The sequence below is a fragment of the Diceros bicornis genome, chromosome 19 (assembly GCF_020826845.1).
Source record: "Diceros bicornis minor isolate mBicDic1 chromosome 19, mDicBic1.mat.cur, whole genome shotgun sequence".
In the NCBI taxonomy this organism is placed as follows: Eukaryota; Metazoa; Chordata; class Mammalia; order Perissodactyla; family Rhinocerotidae; genus Diceros; species Diceros bicornis.
The window spans coordinates 33,189,785-33,198,863 of NC_080758.1; the positions used below are offsets into that span (position 1 = coordinate 33,189,785).

At 49.0% G+C, this 9,079-nt stretch overlaps 1 protein-coding gene across 7 annotated transcripts in view; it reads right to left on the reverse strand.

Moving 5' to 3' along the window:
- Positions 1 to 7,179, reverse strand: part of SLC23A2 (solute carrier family 23 member 2) — a 130,372-nt gene extending 123,193 nt beyond the window's left edge. For 2 of the 7 annotated variants that reach the window (XM_058563159.1, XM_058563158.1), the window contains exon 1: positions 7,107 to 7,179. The gene's annotated coding sequence lies outside the window, so the exon portion shown is untranslated. Of the gene's footprint in view, positions 1 to 5,940; positions 6,180 to 7,106 lie in introns of those variants that run through there. The other 5 variants (XM_058563154.1, XM_058563153.1, XM_058563156.1 and 2 more) reach the window with 4 other exon arrangements.
- Positions 7,180 to 9,079: the final 1,900 nt, after the last annotated feature.

Consider the following 9,079-nt stretch of genomic DNA (forward strand, 5'->3'; position numbering starts at 1 on the left):
TCCTCATGGACACTCAAAATGACTCCATTTCCTATCCCACTTGCATCTACGATAGAGCCAAGAGACTGTGGCAGAAAATACTACTTCCAAGCTTGGCCCATTAAAAACTTCCATGCACAAAATTACATGGCAAACTTAGAGGCCACATTTTGAAGTCAGTTGGGCTATAAGATGGAAGGAACCTAGTTCCCCAACTTACCACTTAGGGGAGAACCACCTAGAAAAATGTGAGCAAGATACAAATGTTTATTTTGTTAGGACACAGATTTTGGACAGCATTAACTACCCTGAATAATACAGGTGGTCAGTTATAAGACATACAGACTGCATATACATATATCCTCTGTACCAGTTATGAAATAGTGTATGTGGTGGGGAAGGGAGGAGCGAGGGGAAATAACCTCATTCTAAATAGCAAATATTTTAAAATAAAGAGCAATAAACAAGTAATCTACAGACCATATGTTAAGAAAAACTCTAGAAAAATGAGAGCTATAAAAGGTCTGTGTACATCAAAAGATTTATTTTCGGAGACAGAACACTATTATAATGACAAGTCTCCCCAAATTAACTTAAACATTTAGTGAAATTTCTCATTAAAAGTTATTCTGAAACCTTAAATTGAAAAATACTGAAAAAAATATTGAGCACAGGCACTACCAGATAACCTAATATAAAGTGATTACAACGATGAAAATAGCAAGGTCATGGCAAAGGAATAGACAGATAAATGAGACAAAACAGTAAGTCCCATGACAGATCTAAAGATTCAGCATATGATTAAGGTGCTATTTTACATTAATAAGAAAAGGATAAATTAATGAATAAATGGTGCTGGAATAAGTGTAGAGGAAAAAATAATCTTCATACCACACTCCAATACAAATATTAGATTAATTATGGCTAAATATAAAAAAAAACTAAGAGAAAATATAAGTGAATATCTATAAAATCTTGGGGTAGAGAAGGTATGGGAAAGAAAAAGATTGACAGATTTGAATTCAAAGCATAGAGCAAATATTTGCAACTTATGACCAAAAATTGCAAATCTTAATAGCATATTTCTCAAACACAGTGAAAGCAGGATCAAATGCAACATATCTAGTAGCATCAGCTTTACTCAAAGATTAAGGAGGAAAAATGTTTCATATTAAACCAAGCACTGATGTTTCTGGAATAAAAAATTCACATTACTTTGAGATAAAACAGAAGACTTAAAAGAAGTGTCATGCTTGTTATATTCCCTAACTCTTAGAAATATGCGTATATTCCCCCATACCACACTTTTGTGGGATAATTTGTGAAGCAATGTCTTAATATATACAGAGCTCTTGATAATAAAATATGAACTCAACAGAAAATGTTCAGCACTGATCACACATATATTGCAGGGAAGCAGGGGTAAGCACACTTTCTCTAGAAAGGGCCAGACAGCAAATATTTCAGGCTTGCAGGTCATACAGTCTCTTGAATGGGCATGGCTGTGTTCCAATAAAACATGATTTACAAACCAGGTGCTGGAGGTTCCTCCACCAGCAGCAAACTCATCACCTGAGAACGGGTTAGAAATGCAAATTATGGGGCCCCACCCCAGACCTTACTCTTAAGTTTGAGATCTATCATGTGAGACAAGGAAGAGGTTGTACCCCAGCCAGGTGATTTGCCTTTGGAGATGACAAAGGATTTCAGCCAGCACTGCAGAGGGGACAAGAAAGCCAAACCAAATGCAGGTTTAATGAAAAAGTTCAAGGGCACTGGGGGCCCTTGATGGATGTGTTCACTTGAACAAAGGAAGACCGTGTAAAAGAAAAGTGCATGTGTTGGGGAGGTGTATGGAAAGTTCCTACAGGAACAAATGGGGGAACTGATAGAAGGAACAAAGGACCCCATGTGCACAGAGGACAATGCTGTAGCCAAGAATGAACAGCAGGCCAGAAAGAGGAAGGCAGGAGAAAAAGCAAGAAGGGTCCTGCTCCCCTTCAGCCCTCAGCCTCCTCCCAGCACACCCTCCACGATGCCCCAGGGTTTCCTACAATACACATCTCCACAAGTCACTCCCCTTCTGGGAATCTCTCAGTGGCCTTCCAGAGAAAATTTAAGCCCCACAATATAGTGTCAAAGGTCCTTTACATTCTGTACATCCTTTCTACCTACCATGTCCTCAGCGTCTCTCCAACCATCCTGACACACTAAAGCCCTCTCACATGCCTCTCCACCTTTGCTCATGCTGTTCCCTCCTTCTGGGATGTCGTTCCCACCTTCCCCCACCCACTCCTACCTTCAATCCCAAGTCCTTGAAAAGCATCTTGGAACACAGAGGCACAGCATGATCAAAGTCTAATTTGGAGCTTGACAATCAGACCAGCCTGGGGTCAAATTCTGACTCTGCCACTTGGTGGCCCTATGACCTTGGGCAAGGAGCTGCCCTCCCACCAAACTTCAGCATCCTCAGCTATAAAATGGGAAGAACAGTAATACCAATCCCACAGGGCTGCTGTGATTCAATGATGTTAGTGAACACAGGAAGCGCTGGGGAGAGCCCCTGGCACCCAACTAACACTAGCTTCTCTGCCCTCTTCTACACCAACAGGAACTTAGAAACCTGGAGCCTCAGACAAGACCTGAAAATAGCGTTCTCTCCTTGAGGGCCCCACAGTTTATTGGAGCGTTAAGAGCAGAACTCAAGACCCTGGAGTTAACTTAGAGAAGTTAACCAAGCTCCAGTTCCTTCATCGATAAACTGCAGACCATAACCACCTTGCCTACCAGTCATCGGGACTAACGATAATGACCCCAAGTGCCCAGCACATAACCGATGCCCACTGGTGCCATCATTATTGCACTGGCTCTATCACATGGGGCTCACTGTCTAGTCTTTCTTGGGTCCCCTCTTTTTAGAGAGGCTCCTGGAGAGGAGAAGTGCATCTTTTAAACTGCTCTCTCATGCAACTTAAAGATGGGGGGATTCAACTCTGTAAGATTCACAGACAAATCAACGAGACAGGTGGCCACCTAAACAGGTGAACCTCCACCAGGTCCTCACCGACATGCCCCAGGGTAACTGACACAAGGAGACCTGAAGGATCAGCTGCTTTGGGGAAAATGTATGGACAGAACCTGTGAATGAAGAAGGCTTTCCTGACCACAGACCAGAGAAAGCCATGGCTTGGGGCAGTCAGGCAAGCAGAGGCCCAAGGCAACCCTGACCTCCTCACTGAAGGACGAAACTGAAGGACGAAACTGACGCTGCAGAGAAACAACGAATAAGAAAGAATTCAAGTCAAGACGGGAGCCAACAAGAAGGGGCTGTGAGCTGCAATCTCAAGTTGCCAAAAAGTTCATGGCGGTGTGAACACTTAAGTCCTAAATATGATCCTCTGTGAAATTACACACTGTTCACCCCTGTGTTATTACACTTGAATACTTAGACATTCGTAGAGAGTTTATACGCAAATCATGTCTACCACTTCCTGGGACTCAGGGACTTGTCAAGGGTCATTTTTGATGAATCCAGATTTTTGCTTTCTCCACTATCTTTAGATTCTAGGCTTGCCTAACTTGCAAAATGAAGTAGTGCAAGAAAGGGTCAATGAATAAATGAGTAGATGGACCTCTCCTTCATGGGGTAAATATTCATCGAGGGCTTTAGAAGCCACCTAGACCTAGGGACTTGCCTGAGGACAAGGGAGAGAATTAAGGCAAAGGACAATGAGAAGTTCCCAAGAAGATTTACATTTCCATGGAGAAGGACCTCCCCCAAAACATCCCCTCCCTCCTTCACCACTGCATTTGGGTACATCAGGTTGGCATAGCAACTTAACATGCCCTAAAACTGCTCCTTGGGCATCTCAGTTAATGGCCCCTTTCATTCTAGGTGCTCAGGCCAGAAAACTTGGCACTGCCCTCAACTCTCTTTCTCACCTCCCACATCTGGTCCATTAGCAATCTCCTCAGGCCCACTTCACAATCGACCACTTCTTACCACTCCCCACTCCATCACCCTGGTCTGACCCACCACCCTCAGCCCAGCACTAGCTGGTTGCCCTGCAGCCCGACCCTGTCCTCCCTGCCTTCAGTCTATTCTCACACAGCAACAACCAGCACGCCTCTGTTAAAAGCTAAGTCAGTCCACGTCCCTCCTCTACTCAAAATCCTCCAATGGCTCCCACCCAGCCCCAAAGTAAAATCCACATGTCTTACTACGTGCCACACGGCCTTACATGATCCAACTCCCATTGTCTCTCTGACCTCAAAACCAAATTCTCTCCTCCTGCTACCTCAGGGCCTTTGCATCTGCTGTTTCCTCCACCGGAAATGCTCTTCCCCCAGACATCCACATGACTTACCTCCTTCACATTTTCACTCAAAGATGACTCAGGCTTCCCTTTCTACCCTTCCTAAAATGTCAGCTCCCCACTTAACACCCCCAATCCTGCCAGAAATCTCCTTCTGAGCTCAAAGTCTCACTGTCTACCTCTCCCCTACAACCAGAATGTGAGCTCCATGTAGGCAGGGAATCTCCATGTGGCATCAGAGCCTGGCACACAGTAGGTTGTCAATAAATGTATTTAATGTGTGAAAGGCCTATGAAAAGTATAAGCTGCAAGCAGACCTCAATAATTGGAGAGCCAACGACGTAGAACCTGTGACAAAAATCACAGGCTAGAAATAGCAACGCCAGGGAGAAAACGAAGAGAGCACCACAAAGGGCTTGTTTAAACCCCGCAGCAGTAATGCACAGCTTAACCTGGAGCAGGAATGTTCCCTAGCAAAAGAATAAAAGAAAGCCCAGACACAGGGGCCCTCGGAGGAGAATATGACTGCAAGAGCAGCAGGGAGTGAAAATGAATTAATGAGGTTATCCAGCATTGGGAACCGACTAGTGTGCTGGGAGTTTTATAGGCAAGGCCTGGAAACAGGTCAAGGAAAGACTATAAAATGTTTAAATTAAAAAACCCTAAGAGGATTAAATAAGTTTTTAAAAAGCTTTCATTTACTAGTACAAAGCACTATATAATTGCAAATTATGCCTGCCGACTTTTAATTCTCTTGACCAAAATGGGAAAATTCCTTAAGCTACCAGTGGTGCCAGAAATGAGTCCCCACATAGGTCCCAGACCAACTCCAAATCCCAAGTTGGATCCCAAGAGCCAACTCGGGATTTCCAATATCCTGCAAATCAGACCTTAGGCTCCTTGAGGGCAAAAGACGGAGTTTTACTCAACAATGATTTGTTCAACAGCACCTGGCGCCATATTAGCAGCTGGACTGACAGACAGAAAGCTCCATGAGCTTGCTCCTGGGACGACACCTAATTCATTTCTGCCACGCTACGTCCACTAGACTCGGCTACACAAACGGGATGGGCAGCACAGCATGAAACCTAGCAAAACTCTCTCCAATACTCTAGCCAGGTGCTCTCATAAGCATTTTTGAAACATCCTAACAGACATTAAAACTCAGCCTAATGGACTGTGCCACAGTCAGAAAACACAACTGCCATGCAACCACCTAACAACAAAAAACTGTCAATATGAAAAGTTCTTGAAATACCTATTTTCTTTAAAAAAAAAAAAAGAAAAAAGAAAAGAATATAATCACTCCAAGCAAAGAAGCCAAAAATGAAATGCCCTGGTATTCAAAGAAAGAAGCCAGTCGCCATTTTGGCAAAGCAGATAGCGCGGGCTCAGGCTCTCAGGTGAAACAGGTAGCTGGCTGGACACACCCACTCATCTCCTTTTAACTAACAGGTGTGCCAGGAGGGCTTACACCGCACACCCACTACAGGCCTTTAAAAAGGCCGGCGCCCAAAAGCTATTAAATTGTAGATGAGTGAAGAGAGACCAGCAGTGATAGGTTCACAAGTCATCCTGATCGAGTCAACATCACCCAGGACAGAATTAAGAATTTTTGAGCTGAAAAGCCCTTTATAAATCTCACCAGAATCAAACATCTGCAGGGGCCAGGCAGGCAAACTCATGTGACACGTCAGGTGTAGACAACTGGAAATGGTGAGATCCAGCCTAACAGCATGAGAATGCAGAAACATAAATATAAAAAGGCTCCAGCCACCCCTCATTGTAGCCTCCGGCTTCAGAGGAAGAAACTGGCCGAGGTCACATGGCCAATTAATGACAGCTCAAACCACACTGTCTCAGGACTCCCGGTCCTATTCATCATACATCTCCAGCCTTCTCGGCACGCAGATGACCCAACTGTCAGCAGGGACAGCATCTTCCCCCCTCTCCTCCCAGCAGTGCAAAAATAAAAGCAGCAGCTACTGCCTATAACGCCCCAGACCCAGAAGGCCCTCATGGTGACTTTCCTCCACCTGCAGTTGCCCGCATTTATCCTTTGCCCTGACAACCGAGAATTTCCCATCAGTCATGCTTCAAACTCCTAGCCTGCAGGCCGAGTTCCTGTCAGCTACCCATCCAAAGGGACATCGAGAGTCAAAGGAGGGAGGGACTTCTGCGCCCTTAAAGTAGTCAGTCACACTCGAAAATGTCAATTTCTCTTTCCAGCAAGGTGGCAACAAGGAGGACCTGCGACCCGCGGGGGACAAGCCAGACAGACGGACCCAGGGGTGGGAGCAGCCGGTTCTAAAATTACTCGGTGCAGCCTTTGTAAGAGATAAGAAAGTAAAAAATATAAAAGGCACCCCCCGCGCCGCCCCTCTTGATGGCCCTGAATTCCGGGGGCGCGGGGATGCCCGCGCGGAGGGCGAGGGGAGAGCGCCCCCCAGGACGCCCGGGCCGAGGGCCCAAGAGGAGGCAGCGGTGCCGGCCGGCCGGGTCCCGAGGGGACCCCACTTGCCTCCCCGCGGCGCGGCCTGAGGGCCCGAGCGCGCTGCGGCTCCCGCGGCGGGCAGGGGGGAGCGCCCCGGGGGTCACCGGGCATCCACGGGCCCCGCGGCCAGGGTGGCCGGCGAGCGCGGGGACCCAGGAGACGAGTCCGGGTGAGGGGCGCAGGCCGCGCCGCGGCGCCGGTGACAGCGCGCGGGGGCCGTGCCAGGCCGGCCTCGTGGGCGCGGCGGGCACCTCACGGCCGGGCCGGGCAAGTGCGGCCCGCGGGCCGGGCGTGGGGCGCGGCGGCCCGGGTCTCACCTGGCTGCCGCTCGCTGGGCTCCCGTCCTGCCGCCGCCGCCGCGCCTCGGCGCCGCAGTGCCAGCCGCCGCCTCCGCTCCCCGCGACAGCCTCCTGCAAAATGGCGCCGCGGAGGGGCGGGCCGGGGGCGGGGAGCCGGCGAGCCGCCCGCCCCCGCGCCGGCCCGGGGCCCACCTCCTCCCCGCCCCCGACCCCCGCCCGCCGGCCTCCCCCCGAGGGCCGCGCTGCCCTGCCCCCTCGCGCCCTGCGCCCCTGGGCGACGCGGCCCGGGCCTGCAGCCGCCCCCCGCGTGGTGCTCTGCGCCCCCCACCACGTTCCCTGTATTTGCCTCCCCTCGTGGAAATCGCCCCCCTTCTGGTCCCCTCCCGTCACACCTGCTCCTGGGGACCCACCTGGAACGCAGCGCGCTCGCCCCGGGTCTCCCCCTCCTGGTCCCCCATGTTTAGCGTGCCTGACACAGCCCTGTCATCGCTCCGCGAAGATAATCCAGCAGTTCGCGATGCATCGGGCTCCGTGGGTCGGATGTTTTAAGGCAGTTTCACGGTTTCTCCAGTTAGGCCGTTAGGTGTTTTAATTTACTGGACACAGCATGTAGGCTGAGGCTTGTCAGACTGGACTGCCTCGGGCATCGTGCTTAAATGCGGGTTCTGATTCAGTGGGTCTGAGGTGCAGCCTGAGATTCTGCATTTCTAGAAAGCCCCCAGGTGATGCCCATGGGTGAGGGCCGCCGAGCAGAAAGGCTGCAGGTGAACTTGTGGCCCTTATTTTTCCGCGCATCGCACCCGCACCCGGAGCTCTTCATTAAGACGGGCCCCCACCCCCAGGGCTGCTGAGGCGGTGGGGCGGGGCGGGGGGGGGGGTTCGTCTGGAGTGAGGCTCCAGAATTTGTTTTTCTGGCAAGTTCCCAGGTAATGCTGATGCTGCTGTCTGGGGCGCATACTTAGCGAGCCACTGCTGAAGACTGTCTGAACACATGGCCAAAAAAAACCCCTAATAATTACCATTTACATGGAATCTTCCATCTTGAAACCACTGTCATGGTTGCTATTACAACCGAATAATAATAACTGAGCAGTTCCCCCAAGCAACTCTTGAGAGAGCTAAAGCGTTGTGGCAGTGTCTGACCTCACATGGGCGGAGTAGATTTTATCACCCGAGGTTTCTGCCTGTTTTACACGGTTTTGGGCATTCGATGTTATAGGTATTACACATATCAATGAGAGGTGGGGTGTGACCAGCAACTGAGGGAATTTGACAAAATAAGGAAGGTGTGGTCAGCATCTTTGAGAATAATGTATCATCCTAGTTACTTCTCTAAGAACTTGTATTTTTAAAATACAAGAGTTGGCTTGTAAAATTCAGTAAACACTGGAAGGCCAGGTGTTTCAATCCTCATTGAAGATGGAGAAAATAAGGGACAAAGATTTGTGACCAGCACCTAGAGAAAAAGTCACACTGCCCTGTATATCTGTCATCCTCACCATCTTTCTACACCAGTGAGAGCGTTTTCCGACCAACCTTTTTTCTGGGGGGGCAGAGGGGGCAGGAATATGTGTCCTGCTCAGCCAGAGAGATCTTCTAGAATAGAAGGGGAGTGAAGTGTTACATCTTCAGTGTCTCCCTTTTCTTCCCTAGACATTTACAGATTTTCTCTATTCTGAAAGAACTTCCACTGTCCCAGCCTCCCCAGCCTTCCTTTCCTCCTCTCTTCCTTCCCCCTCCTCCCCATCACTCCTCAGGCAATGTTTACTCCCTGCTTTCTCAGACACCACCGGTGACTTCTAATTGCCAAGTCCAACTGCCTGTTTACAGTCCTGTTCTTTGACGGCTCTGCAACATTCCATTGACTTCTTCCTTCTTGAAACCCTTTTTTTTTTTTGTAAGGAAGATCAGCCCTGAGCTAACATCTGATGCCAATCTTCCTCTTTTTTTTTTATTTTTTTGCTGAGGAAGATTGGCCCTGGGCTAACATC